Source organism: Rhinoraja longicauda, chromosome 15 (genome assembly GCF_053455715.1).
Source record: "Rhinoraja longicauda isolate Sanriku21f chromosome 15, sRhiLon1.1, whole genome shotgun sequence".
NCBI lineage: Eukaryota > Metazoa > Chordata > Chondrichthyes > Rajiformes > Arhynchobatidae > Rhinoraja > Rhinoraja longicauda.
Genome location: NC_135967.1, coordinates 25,256,155 through 25,269,907, shown reverse-complemented (window position 1 = coordinate 25,269,907; position 13,753 = coordinate 25,256,155). Strand labels below are relative to the sequence as shown.

General features: G+C 40.0%; 1 protein-coding gene across 1 annotated transcript in view; it reads left to right on the top strand.

The window, feature by feature from the left end:
- Positions 1-1,923: 1,923 nt before the first annotated feature.
- klhl4 (kelch-like family member 4) overlaps positions 1,924-13,753 on the top strand; it is a 264,792-nt gene continuing 252,962 nt past the window's right edge. Inside the window, exon 1 of the mRNA XM_078412299.1 lies at positions 1,924-1,996. The gene's annotated coding sequence lies outside the window, so the exon portion shown is untranslated. The remainder of the gene's footprint in view (positions 1,997-13,753) is intronic.

Genomic DNA, 13,753 nt, shown 5'->3' with positions numbered 1-13,753 from the left:
ATTTTGACGTTCTCTTTAACTTGGCACATAATTCATTGAAATCTATGCATACTTGAGGATAATTGGAAGATATTACAATAATTATACAAATAAAAACTCAAATATTCATATTTATCAAGATAATGTAGAAATGTTGATAGGCTCTGTTTCCTTTTCCTGATTGTGTTGCTTCTGTTGTGTGTTATGGCATTGACTCATTTAATTTACTTTCTTTCTAACACACTGATACTGATTGATTTCAACTTCATTTTGGCTATAGGAAAACATACCTAGGCATTTTCCTCAGCAAATAAAACAAGAGCCACAGAATGCATTTTCACTTGCATGTATGACATTGCCTATTATAATTTTTTTTAATGACTTAAGCTTAGTTTTAGCTCAATCAGTGTGGGAAAATTGTTTTGATATTTGCTTCACACCTTGCTATGGGTGGAGTGAAGGATGATAGCTGCCTTGATGTGGCATGTACATAGTTCTCTTAGGCCCCCTTGGCTGACCATGGGTGATGCATCCTAGTTGGCTGCTTGCTCCACACCTCGGCTAGAGCAGCGTCGCTTGTGGCTGACGAGACCAATGCGGGAGTGACAGTCTCTGTCGCAAAGGTCACATTTGTGTGTGGTCTCTAGTCTGTTGAAGTTGCTGCGGTCAATTCTGCGTGCCCGCTTGTCTGCCGCTGCATTCATCAGTTTCTCTTCCCCCGTTTTGAGATGTTGGTTCAGGGTACCTCTCCACCTTGTATGGTCAGCTACAAGGCTCTCCCAGGACTCCACATCGATGTCGAGCTCCTTCAAATCTCTCTTGCAGACATCCTTGTAATGTAGCTGGGGGCGGCCGATAGTTCTCTTCCCAGATGTTAGCTCTCCATAGAGGATGGCTTTTGGAATACGGCCATCCTCCATGCGGTGGACATGGCCCAGCCACCGCAGTCTGCGCTGCCTGAGTAGAGTGTACATACTGGGAAGGCCAGCGCGAGACAGAATCTTGGCGTTGGACACTGTCTTGCCAGGATATACCCAGGATTCGGTGGATGCTTCTAAGGTGGAAGGTGTTGAGTCTTCTCTCCAGTATGGCATATGTAGTCCATGTCTCACTGCCGTACAGCAGCGTGCTGTTGACACAGGCGTTGCAGACTGCTATCTTTGTCTTCACTGTCAGCTTTGGATTGGTCCACACTCGAGTTGTGAGGCGAGCCTCTTGTCAATCTCTGTGTCCAAGGAGAGGTTGTCGGTGATGGTGGAGCCGAGATACATGAACTGATGGATGGCATTGAGTTTGTAGTCATCAATGGTGATGACAGGTGGTGCCTCAGTATCCTGCCCCAGTCCTGTATAATGTTACACTCCCATCTTTAAGCAGGAAGATTTTCTTTTTTGCTTTCTTGTCGATAACACCAATAATGAATACAGTAATCACATCGTAATTGCACAAAGAAATGACAATGAGAAATAATTAAGTTTATTTCTAGTGCACTGTATGTAGTCAGCTCTCCGTTATTCTCAAGTTCATCTTTAGGCAAGTCAGGTGAGAATTTCATAGAGGTATTGAAATATTGTCAGCCATCTATACTGGACAGTTCAAGTCAATTATGCCTAAATGCATTAAGCTAAAGGAAGGGAAGTTTAGAAACCAGCTATATCCTTCTGCAGTTATACACTGCACATTTCTTTAAACTTACAGAAAATAAGGATGTGATGTCTGAACTCAGGAATATTCAGTGTATGTGCTGAGGGAAGTGAAACGGAGGACAATTACCAGCAATTTCCTCTCAAAAAGGAAAGTTTATCAGTCTTTGAAGGCCAGAAGAAAGAGGAAGCAGGTTGCTGTGGCATTCTCCAAAGTAATTAGTCATTAAAAGGCGTGAAACAAAAAGCAGATTTATAACACAGCTTAGTGAAAAGACACTCTGGTATAACAAAGACGAAAGCAGGACTTTAGCCTCTGGACACACAATTGATTTGACAGAGTACCTGCATCTTCTGCCCTTTTACTTTCAAAGGTAAGAGCTTGTCTATACTGGACAGTTCAAGTCAATTATGCCTAATTACTGTCTTGTTTGTATTTGCTGCAAACCCGCCTCAGGCACATACTCCACCTGGATTGTGTTAACACCATTCTTCTTATTTAGTGTATCTGGGGGAAAATACTCCCACCCATTTGTAAAATGCATATTTAGTCTTTTCCAGAAAGAACATTTGAGTTGCAAGAAAAAGCATGATTGTTTTCCTGACTTACTGTAAGGCTTTCATTGCTGATACATATTGTTTTGGTTGCATTCACGGTATTAACGGTACATAGTCTTTGTCAACTACTTTGTGGCTGGAGCTTCCCTGGGTTAATGAAACCAGGGGGTTTTACGTCAAATGTGTATTTCTACAGCAGTAATAATTATTTAAAATTTGTTAAACAATCTGTCAAAATATTTTCAATGCATTTGTTTCAAGGTGCAGCAATTTATTAAATTCCAATTCAGAGATACAATGCTGGAAGAGTTTTTTCAAATGATACAACTCTGCAGAAAGGGAAAGTCTGATTTGTTATGTTTGTACCTGTAATACTGAATGAAACACAAACTGGTTATAGCTTAAAAGAACATGCACCAAAAGAGTTAAAAAAGCAAATTTGAAATTGATTTTGATATGTGTTTTTACGGACTGACTTCGGCCATAGTCAATGATTTCCTATTCTTCATTCCTTCTCTTGTTAACTATCTTCAGTTATCCATATCTACTTCAATTATGCAGCCTAATATCAGTGGGGATTTTTGAAACCAAATCACTGGTTTGTTTGTAACAGATAGGCAGTCCAAATATCCTAACTATCTTGAGACTTGGCAAGAGATCAGAGGGACTACTTCAGTACAGTGGAAGTAACAGTTTCACAATAATTCATAGTGAATCTTAACACTTTGTCTGGTCTCATTCTTGGAATCAAACAAAGGTTGAAAAAGCTTCAATATAAACTTTTACAGTGGATTCCTGTTCTCTGAAAAACGGATATTCAGGATTAATATTTTTCAAAGAAAAGGAAACTGATGTTTTATGGACACCAAGTTTGCCTAGACTGAAGAACACAGGATACTTAGACTGTTATCTAAGTTGTGTGGTTGTTAGATACAAACTGTAGACAATAACAATGAATTAGAATGATACATAGTTATATCAAAGAATTCAAATCATCTTCCCGGATTTTAATATTAGGTAAAAAGATGAAGAGAAAGCTACTTTATTGCTTCTTTAATCCAAATGTAATGATGTAATTAAGATGTATAGTTAATGTTTGGTCTACTTCCCTCCAAGAATTTACTGCTTTGTTGTCAACTCATTTGACTTGGAGTGCAACCAATCCATAGCTCTTTTATCAGAAACAAGAATGTAGCCAGAGGTTGCTGACTGAATTAACGAGAGACAGAGGACACATGACGAAGATCAGCCATCTCCTGATTCTGTATACTACTGAAAAAACCTCATTAACTCAGATACCTAACTAATGAGTAATAATGAGGTTAAACTTATGTCTTTGTTTATTACTCTGCAGTGACTATTTCACAAACTTGATTTATGTGGTCCTTTTTGTTGTCTATAATGTGTCTTTTTTTTAAATTGTATTCTGCAATTTGGCTGCACAGAGAGAATAATGGTTCCATTGCAATCCTGATGTGATCTCATTTGTATTTCAATGCCAGTTTATAACAACCGCTGTCACAGACAGTGTTTGAGGGGGAATACATCAATAATGCTGTCAATGTATTTACCTCACTGTAAATACTTTGGGAAGGTAATCTCAGGTGTCCGACCTTTGCCTGCATCCCATGTGAAGACCGAGAATGAGGTTGTTTGAAACTCAAAGGAAAGATAACGATAAGAAAGATATGATAAGAGTGTGAGAATGTGAACAATACTACCAAGGATGAAAATATGAAGGGTTCCAGTTAGCCAATTAGTAGAAAAAAGATTGACTATAATTAAGAAACAAAACAGCTCCAATTAACGTAGCATTGGTCCGCTGTGTTAATTTGGGCCCCATATCAGAGGAAGGATGTGCTGGGGTTGGACAGGGTCCAGATGGGGTTTACAAGAATGATTGTGTTAACCTATGATGAGCGTTTGACGGCACTGGGTCTCTACTTGCTGGAGTTTAGAAGGATGAGGGGGGACCTCATCGAAACTTACCGAATAGTGAGTAGTCTGGATAGAGTGGATGCAGAGAGGATGTTTCCACTAGTGGGATAGTCTAGGACCAGAGCCTCAGAATAAAAGGACGTACTTTTAGAATAAAGATGAGGCAGAATTTATTTCGTCAGAGGGAGGAGAATCTGTGGAATTCATTGCCACACACGGCTGTGGAGGTCAGGTCATTGGGTATTTTTAAGGTGCAGCTTGACTGATTCTTGATTGGTAAGGGTGTCAGGGGTTATGGGGAGAAGGCAGGAGAGGGAGGGAGATTGAGAGGAAAAGATACCTCAGCCATGATGGAATGGCAGAATAGATTTGATAGGGCAAATGGCCTAATTCTGCTTCTAGAACTTATGATCAGTAGCTCGAGATAGGATGGAGAGTTAGTGTTGCTGTCATATATTATTTGTGTGCAATCTGTGAAATCACTTCCATTTTGGATGTTATTATGTGTCTTCATCCACCCAACTGATATCCTTTTAGTGTGTTGGACTTCTTGTAACATAACTAAAAAATAAGTACCGGATAGACAATAGGTGCAGGAGGAGGCCATTCGGCCCTTCGAGCCAGCACCGCCATTCAATGTGATCATGGCTGATCATTCTCAATCAGTACACCGTTCCTGCCTTCTCCCCATACCCCCTGACTCCGCTATCCTTAAGAGCTCTATCCAGCTCTCTTGAATGCATTCAGAGAATTGGCCTCCACTGCCTTCTGAGGCAGAGAATTCCACAGATTCACAACTCGCTGACTGAAAAAGTTTTTCCTCATCTCAGTTCTAAATGGCCTACCCCTTATTCTTAAACTGTGGCCCCTTGTTCTGGACTCCCCCAACATTGGGAACATGTTTCCTGCCTCTAACTTGTCCAACCCCTTAATAATCTTATACGTTTCGATAAGATCTCCTCTCATCCTTCTAAATTCCAGTGTATACAAGCCTAGTCGCTCCAGTCTTTCAACATATGATAGTCCCGCCATTCCGGGAATTAACCTAGTAAACCTACGCTGCATGCCCTCAATAGCAAGAATATCCTTCCTCAAATTTGGAGACCAAAACTGCACACAGTACTCCAGGTGCGGTCTCACTAGGGCCCTGTACAACTGCAGAAGTTACTTTTAGCAGCCTGTTAAACATCAGTAATGATTTGCTGCAAAATGGTGCAAGGATTACTGAAGCCAAATTTCACATCACCTCCTTATTTCAGGAAAATGAAGTATAAGTTACATTTAATAAATTCACTATAATGAATTGCAGACCGCAGGGTACAAGATTCTAATTTTTTCTTTCAATGGGTTCGATTGTGCTTGACTCGGTGTTTTCCTACATTTTACCCCCACCTACTGAGCAGTATCTAAAATCACAGGACTGAAAACAGTCTAAACATTCCAACTATCTTTAGAACTGAAAGAAGATCAAAGAAAAGAACTACTGGATCAGTGGAGGTAACAGTTAGGCACAATGATACCCATCCGTAAGTCTCTTAAATACCATATCGTATCAGCCTCAACCACCAACATTGGCAGCACGTTCCAGGCACTCACCACCCTCTGTGCAAAAAAATTCTTGCCCCAAACATCTCCTTTAAACTTTTCCTTCCTCACCGAGTATTTTGATTTTTACATCCTGGGAAAAAGGTCCTGACTGTCCTTGCTACCTATACCATTCATAATTTTATATACCTCTATCAGGTCTCCCCGCAACCTCTGGCAATTTGTCCAAACTCTCCCTGGAGCTAAACCCCCCCCCCCCACCCTAATCCATGTATCATTCTGGTAAATCCCCTCTGCAACCTTTCCAAAGTGTTTATATAATTCCTGCAATGGTTGTGACCAGAATTGCACGTAATAGCCCAGATGTGTCCTAACTATAATGTCCGCTGTAAGACTCTGTTGTGGCTAACACAATGAATATACGCCCGACATCTTGTAAGAAGATTTTATTACTGATCCTTCACCAGGAAACTTCTAGAAGGTCACCTGACCTCAGTCACAAGGCACAAGCCCATTGGCCCTAGAAGGTCACCTGACCTCAGTCACAAGGCACTAGCCCATTGGCCAGCTTCTGCTCTTGGCCTCAAGGGGGCACTGGCATTTACATTACATATACATCACACCTCCCCCTTTACTTTAATTACATCACATCTCCCCGTTTACTTTACTTACATCACATCTCCCCCTTCAAAGTTGGGGTCAAAACTAATAACTTGAAGCTTTAATCAATTTAATGTGGATGAAATACCACAAATAACACAATGCTCTTCAAACTACAAAACTATCAACTTTACATAACAAGCCGTGCCGGGGGTTTGGACAATCGCCCACTTCTCGTGCAAGTCGTATTTCCAACCCGTTCTTTGTCGTCCTATAAAGCTGCATCATGACTTTCTGATTCTTATACTCAATGCCTCAGCCTAGTAAGCAAGCATACCACATGACTTCTTTACCACTCTACCACTAATAACTCTAAAACACTTTACTTGTGTTGCCACTTTCAAAGAGTTATGGACAAGGGCTCCAAGCTCCCGCTGTACATCAATGCTATTAAAGGTCATGCAATTAATTGTATTTTTCACTTTACGTTTGACCTCCTAAACTATAACATCTCACAGTTGCTTGGATTATATTTCATCTGTCATTTCTCTGTCCATTTCCGTAGCCAATCCTGCTGTGTACTTTGACAGGCATCCTCACAGTCTGTGACTGCAGCCGTCTTGGTGCCATCTGTAACTTTACTAACCAACTCATCTACGTTTACATCCAAGTCATTTATATGTATCACAAACAGCACCAGTCCTAGCAGAGAACCCTGCGGAACTCCACTGGTCACAGACCTCCAGCCTGACTATTGTTCTCCCACCACAACCCTCTCTCTTCAACAAGTGTAAGGCAGTTCTGCATCCAAATGACCAAATCACTGTTAATCCCGTGTGTTTTAACCTTCTGGATCACCCTACCATGGGGAACTTAATCAAATGCCTTACTATAATTCTTGTAGATATCATATACTGCCCTACCCTCATCGATCACCTTCATCATCTCCTCAAAAAACTTGATCAAGTTAGTAAGGCATGACCTGCCATGTACAGTCATGCTGACTGTCTCTAATTAACCTATTCTCAAATTGGAGTAAATCCTATCCAAAGAATCCTCTCCAATAGCTTCCCTACCACTGTCATGAGCCTCACCAGCCTCTAGTTCCCTAGCTCCTCTCTTCTTTCCTTCTTAAATACAGGAACAACATTAGCTACTCTCCAGTCCTCTGGGTCTGTTTGTATGGGTCAACATATAAAGTAGTTTGATTTGGAATGTTTGTTTAGTTGTAGCACATAGAAGTGCCTTGAGGCCATGGTTGCTCTGATTCTTTCATCTCCTTCTTCTCTTTCACCTCCTGCTTGCGGTGATAAGGGATGAGATTTCATTGTAGCATAGTTAGCAGCACGCAGCAGACCACTGTGAATCTTAAGATGAACTCGGTCGAGCACTACAGGGCTCCCCCAGTGTGATCCAAGCAACCAAATGCATTCAAACATGTGCATGGATAAGGACCCATGAGCACAAGGATATCCCTCATCTCTCTGTGGCCATCTGTACTCGTACATCAAAAGCCCAGGAAAATGCAACAAAGTAAAATCACCAAGACTGCTGTACTGGATTGCATGGTGCTCTTGTGTGGTCTCACATCAGCAGGGTAATGAAAGCATGGAATCCTCTCTGCTTTTGATAGATCTTTGAATTGTTATCTAGTACCCTCAATGTGAGTGCAGTCAATAACTCCCTGAACTATTACAAACTCTACTGCCCTTCTTGCTCTGTCTGGTGGTCTTTTGCAAGGGAGAATGCAATGTGTTCAGCTCTCTTGAAATATTGACCATTTATGACTTTGCCTGCACCATATGCAGAATATTTTAAAGATATCTCCTGCTCCAACCTGAAACACGACCAAAATATTGAAAAAAAATAGTCCATCACCTTGATAGTCTCTGAATAACTCACTTTTGGACACGTGGCTGTAGAGTCTGACATTTTTAGCGAGGATCTACTTTGTGAAACGCAGGTGTTTTACACACTGTTTCCCACTGAGAAGCACATGGGCGAATTGATCACTGAAGATCCTTGCTGGATGCAGCCTTAGAGCACAATTTTCTCGTCTCTCATAATGTTTCCTGCTCTACATATTTTTATTACACAACAGTCCCATGTGCAGGAGCAACTGAGCGTTATGGGTATTTTGAAGTAAAAGCAAACTCCTCAGCAAATGGAATAACACTTTCTACAGTACCTTTTGGCTTTGAAAAAAAAGCCTAGATACATCACACATCAGTTGAATTGATTGTTCAATAGCTTTTAACCTACACATGGAAGTATCTGTGATGGTTTAATGTACATGTTAATTTCTTTCTCGACATGGTGACTAACACAATATGTACACTCATCATTCACCATTTTGAGATATGCCAGCTCTTTAAACTTTTAAGAATGTAGAGGCACTGATGCGCCTACTTGTGCACACATTTATGTACTGGGCCCAACACAGGTTATCCGAGATGTTAACTCATAGGAATTTGAAGCTACTAACTCTCTTCACCGAAGATCCACCAATGAAAACTGGTACATGGTGTCCTGACTTTCCCTTGCTGAAGTCATTCCGACATCTCTCTCTAATAGTCCTAAAACCTCTGAACCTTGTTCGTCAGAGGACTCCTGGGACACTGCAAAGCACAGTCGGCAACTGATTTTCAGTCCTTTGTGGTGGCACAATGATATATCTGGTAGAACTGCTGCCTCTCAGCAACAATGGCCTAACTACAAATCTGAAATCTGACCTCGGTCTTTCTCTGTGAAGTTTTCACATTTTCTCTGTGGGTGTCTTTTTCCCATGGGTGCTCTGGTGCTGTTCGACATCATAAAGATGTGCATGGGAGTAGATTAATTGGCTGCTGCAAATTGCACCGAGCGTGTAGATGAGTGGTATATTCAAGGGGAGCTCAGGGGAAAGTGGGATGAATAGATTACAGGGAAATTTAATGGGGAAATAGGATTGGGTCTGTAAGTCAACAAAGACTAAATGGCCTCTTGTAATGCTGTATAAAAATATACAGAAAGTATACATAAATTCTGAACGTGCAAAAATAAGTTATTCAGTGGCTCCTCACGTGTACACGTGAATCTGATTCAATTAATTATCCATGTCAAAATTTCAGTTAATTATTCATTATGTTGAAAGTGGCAGTCTATATGATTAATTTTTACTTTAGAAATGCAAAGTACATTAATGTACTTATAGATCATGAAAAACATATTAAATCAACATGATCGTGGGACTGTTTCTAAAGCATTATAATTCATTGATTTTATTGAAAGTGTACAACCGAGTTCATAAAGTCTTACACACAGAGTTGGATCACATTTCAGTTTAAAGTAAGTTTGGTAAACATGAATGAATGCAGATTGCAAATTCTAATGATATGTGTAATTAGTATGTGCTGACACTGAGTGCAATACTTCTATTTAATACTCCTTCCATTCACTCTAATTTGGTAATCTTATGTTCCGTATTTGCATATTTGAGTTATTTACAGACTATGCACTGTGCTCTTGATGGCCAAGTTATCATGTTTCCGAGCAGTGTAACTGCTACCTGCAGTTTTCACACCTGTTAGGTTTGCCTCATTTGCTCGTTTGATCTTCATTGCCTGGTGATATTAATGTTTGAGCCTAAGGCATCATACACAAGATGTTCATTTTAGACTTCTTCTAATAAAGATGTTTAATATGCTGACATTTATGCTCTAATGTTCAAAAACCCTGATTCAGAATTTGTAGACGGCATTGTAAAACAATTTCAGTTCATGAGATTCCTTGCCATCCAACAGTTATAATGCTTTTGTATTGGCAAGACAGCCAATCACATTAATCTGCTTCCACAAACAACGAACAGGATGCAAAATGCACAAAATGTAATTAACATTTTAAAAATTATTCAGAAATCTGTATAACTATTAGAATAAACACATATGATTAGAGTTGAATCTGGCTACTAACATACATTGAACATAATCCTTGATATTACTTCATATTTTCTGTTGGAAAAGACTACAGACAGTGCAGAAGGGCAGAACACTGACAACAATGTCAGGATTTATGTTAAGTTATGAGAGGTGCAGGAATCTTGAAGTTGTGGTCAGTTTCACAAGGTAATCTACATGACAATCTATAATTTCACTGTCATCACCACAAGGCAATTGACTACATTTAGAAAGTTAAATCACTATTTTGTTCAAATTTGTGCAAGCGTGAGTCACATTTCCTTTATTCCTTGGTCAAGGTTTTGCAAATACACTGATCATTTTTGTACTTCTTGTTGTTTCTGCCTTCCATTGGCAGTATTGTAAAACAATAACAAGTACCTAAATCACAAAATGTCTCTTGGCAGGGTTAAATTTACATCTATTGAATCTAAGCAACATGTCTGGATTGCCACAAGCAAAACAAACTATGTGTCAGTTTAGACATATTTGCATGGCCCTTTCAACAATCCCTCTATTTGTCTACTCTTATCTTTTTGCTGGGGATTGCAGCAATAATATATAATACTATTTTCAAAAGATATTCAGCGATGTCAAATCAGTGCAAAGTATATAAACAGTCTGACATTTGCCATTTTTTCAGTGACTCGTTTGACATTATTTCAGTGATTGAAATAGATGTCTGTAATCTTATTTAAATGGTCAATTTCAATAACATTTCTTTCCCTTGACTCCATGATTTTTGAATGATTTCAATAGGGCAATATATTTTCCATATGGTTTTCTGGATTTTCTATTAATGATTTTTTGTAATATTCAATTTTAGAATCAAATGTCAAAGAAAGTAAGTAAGCCAATGTATTTTCTTCATGGTTGTATCAGTGTGAAGGGATCAGGCTGGATTGCTGGTGATATGGATGCAGAACAATTTGAAGCTGTTGAACATCTTGATAGCAGTTCCATTGATGAGACAATAGTTGTGTTCGCTCCTTTGCTTCCTTAAGTCAACAATCAACTCTTTGATTTGCTAATGTTATGGGCCAGGTTGTTGGTCTGAATTTTGAAAGAAAATGTGGTTCTCTCCATCAGTATAATTTGGCTAGCATTGTTGGACTGGGTTACACTTTAGCAAAGAAGATAACTTTTAATTCACTTGAGCTATTAAGTTCAATGGAAAAAGTATTTCAGTCGTTCCATCTCAGCAGACCTGGGCAAAATGAATGTAGAATAAGATATGAATGCATTAATTCTTCATATTGGCATGATCAAAAACATGCAGCCTTCCTTTTTCAACTGCATCCCATTTCTCCTTTCTGGAATATGTACTACAGAATTCTTATATGTACCTAGAAGCTATTTAGGTTGATCAAGGTAAAACAGTGTGGGACATGAGTTTACAGAATGGAACAGAGCAGCACATTAAAATAAAATGACACTTTTAAAAGGCATTTTAGTGCAGTACTCTTACATTTTAGGTGGTTTCTTACTGTTGAAATGTTAACCCAACAAACCTGTCCTCTCAGGTACACGTAAAATATGTAGCATTATTTAATAGCAAGTAGAGTAGAAACTTATTACTTTTGAAGAAAAGTGTATTTGAAAGAAGTAATGAGGTGTCCTATGCCAGATTTGAGATACGCCAGTTTTCTACTTTGATAATCCCAACGTTATGTGCAGTCCAATAGGTCTTCCGTTGGTAATTTTGGAGGATGAAGATTGTGAAGGAAGGTTTTCACTCTTGATACCATATGCATTGTTCATAAAATGTTGGACAAATGATACTAATTGAAGATTTTTAGCATCTGCAGGGTTTTTCTTTGCCAGTTATTTTAAATAGTGCTTTGTTTGTCAAGAGATATAACCGATCATATTAAAATATAATGGTTATCCTCTCCATTAATAATTCTGCAAATTTACTTAATTTCTCAGTGTCGTGGACTCATATAAAGTTCCCTTGGCAGCTTTGAAAGCTTATATGAAAAATAAATACTTTTGAAATTAATGTTCAGCCTCACTCCCTTTGTTACATCTGCAATGTGCTTCTTTGGCATTTTGGTTATGTAAGCAAAACTGTCAAAATGCATCCATTTGCAATAAGATTCACTTGTCTTAGTTTTGAAAAGTAACCGGATTCAATGCATCATACAATAAAAGTAGACATAGCACGAAACATTTAAATTGGTTTGCAATTGGTGTCCTGGTTTCAAATCATAAATCTCACTCGACTCAGGATCTTGTCCTTGAAACCTTTGCGTATTAGGGTAAATAAGGACGTATTTGAGATTCATCGTTTGGATGTAAATAAACTAAAATGTACTTTGTCTGAATTTACTGTCAGGATTTGTAGCATACCAATAGCCAGGTACTAGAATCAATTTTTCAGTAATTAATCACAGCAGTCTTAACATAATGCTGCCTCTGCAGATGTAAATAATGCAAGAACAAAAGATGAGAGAATGCAGGTTACAAAGCTTTCCATGGCAAGGCCATTTTGAGACTATTTTCGATCGCATTGTGGTTGGAATTAGATGATGCAGCTGCTATTTTATCTGAGTTTAACAACCATTTGTCATCTATCTTCATAAGAATGACTTACACAAATGTTCATTGGTAGAAAGGTAGGAATAAGAAGATTAAAGCAGTATTTTCAGCTGCCCTACTTGTACATGAACAAGTAATCAGAATAGCACTGTATCCTGCAAAAAGTCTATCCCCTACTCCCAATTCCTCCGTCTACGCCGCATCTGTGCCCGGGATGAGGTGTTTCACACTAGGGCATCAGAGATGTCCTCATTCTTCAGGAAACGGGGCTTCCCCTCTTCCATTATAGATGAGGCTCTCACTAGGGCCTCTTCTACATCCCGCAGCTCCGCTCTTGCTCCCCCTTCCCCCTTCGTAACAAGGACAGAATCCCCCTCGTTCTCACCTTCCACCCCATCAGCCAGCGTATCCAACAAATCATCCTCCAACATTTCCGTCACCTACAACGGGACCCCACTACTGGCCACATCTTCCCAACCCCTGCCCTTTCTGCATTCCGCAGAGACCATTCCCTCCATAACTCCCTGGTCCACTCGTCCCTTCCTACCCAAGCCACCCCATTCCCGGGCACTTTCCCCTGCAACCACAGGAGATGCAACACCTGTCCCTTTATCTCCCCCCTCAACTCCATCCAAGGACCTAAACAGTCTTTCCAGGTGAGACAGAGGTTCACCTGCGCCTCCTCCAACCTCATCTATTGCATCCGCTGCTCTAGATGTCAACTTCTTTACATCAGCGAAACCAAACGCAGGCTCGGCAATCGTTTCGCTCAACACCTTCGCTCAGTCCGCCTTAAGCAACCTGATCTCCCGGTGGCTGAGCACTTCAACTCCCCCTCCCACTCCCAGTCTGACCTTTCTGTCATGGGCCTCCTCCAGTGCCATAGTGAGGCCCAGCGGAAATTGGAGGAACAGCACCTCATATTTCGCTTGGGCAGCTTGCAGCCCAGCGGTATGAACATTGACTTCTCCAACTTTAGATAGTTCCTCTGTCCATCTCTTCCCCTCCCCTTCA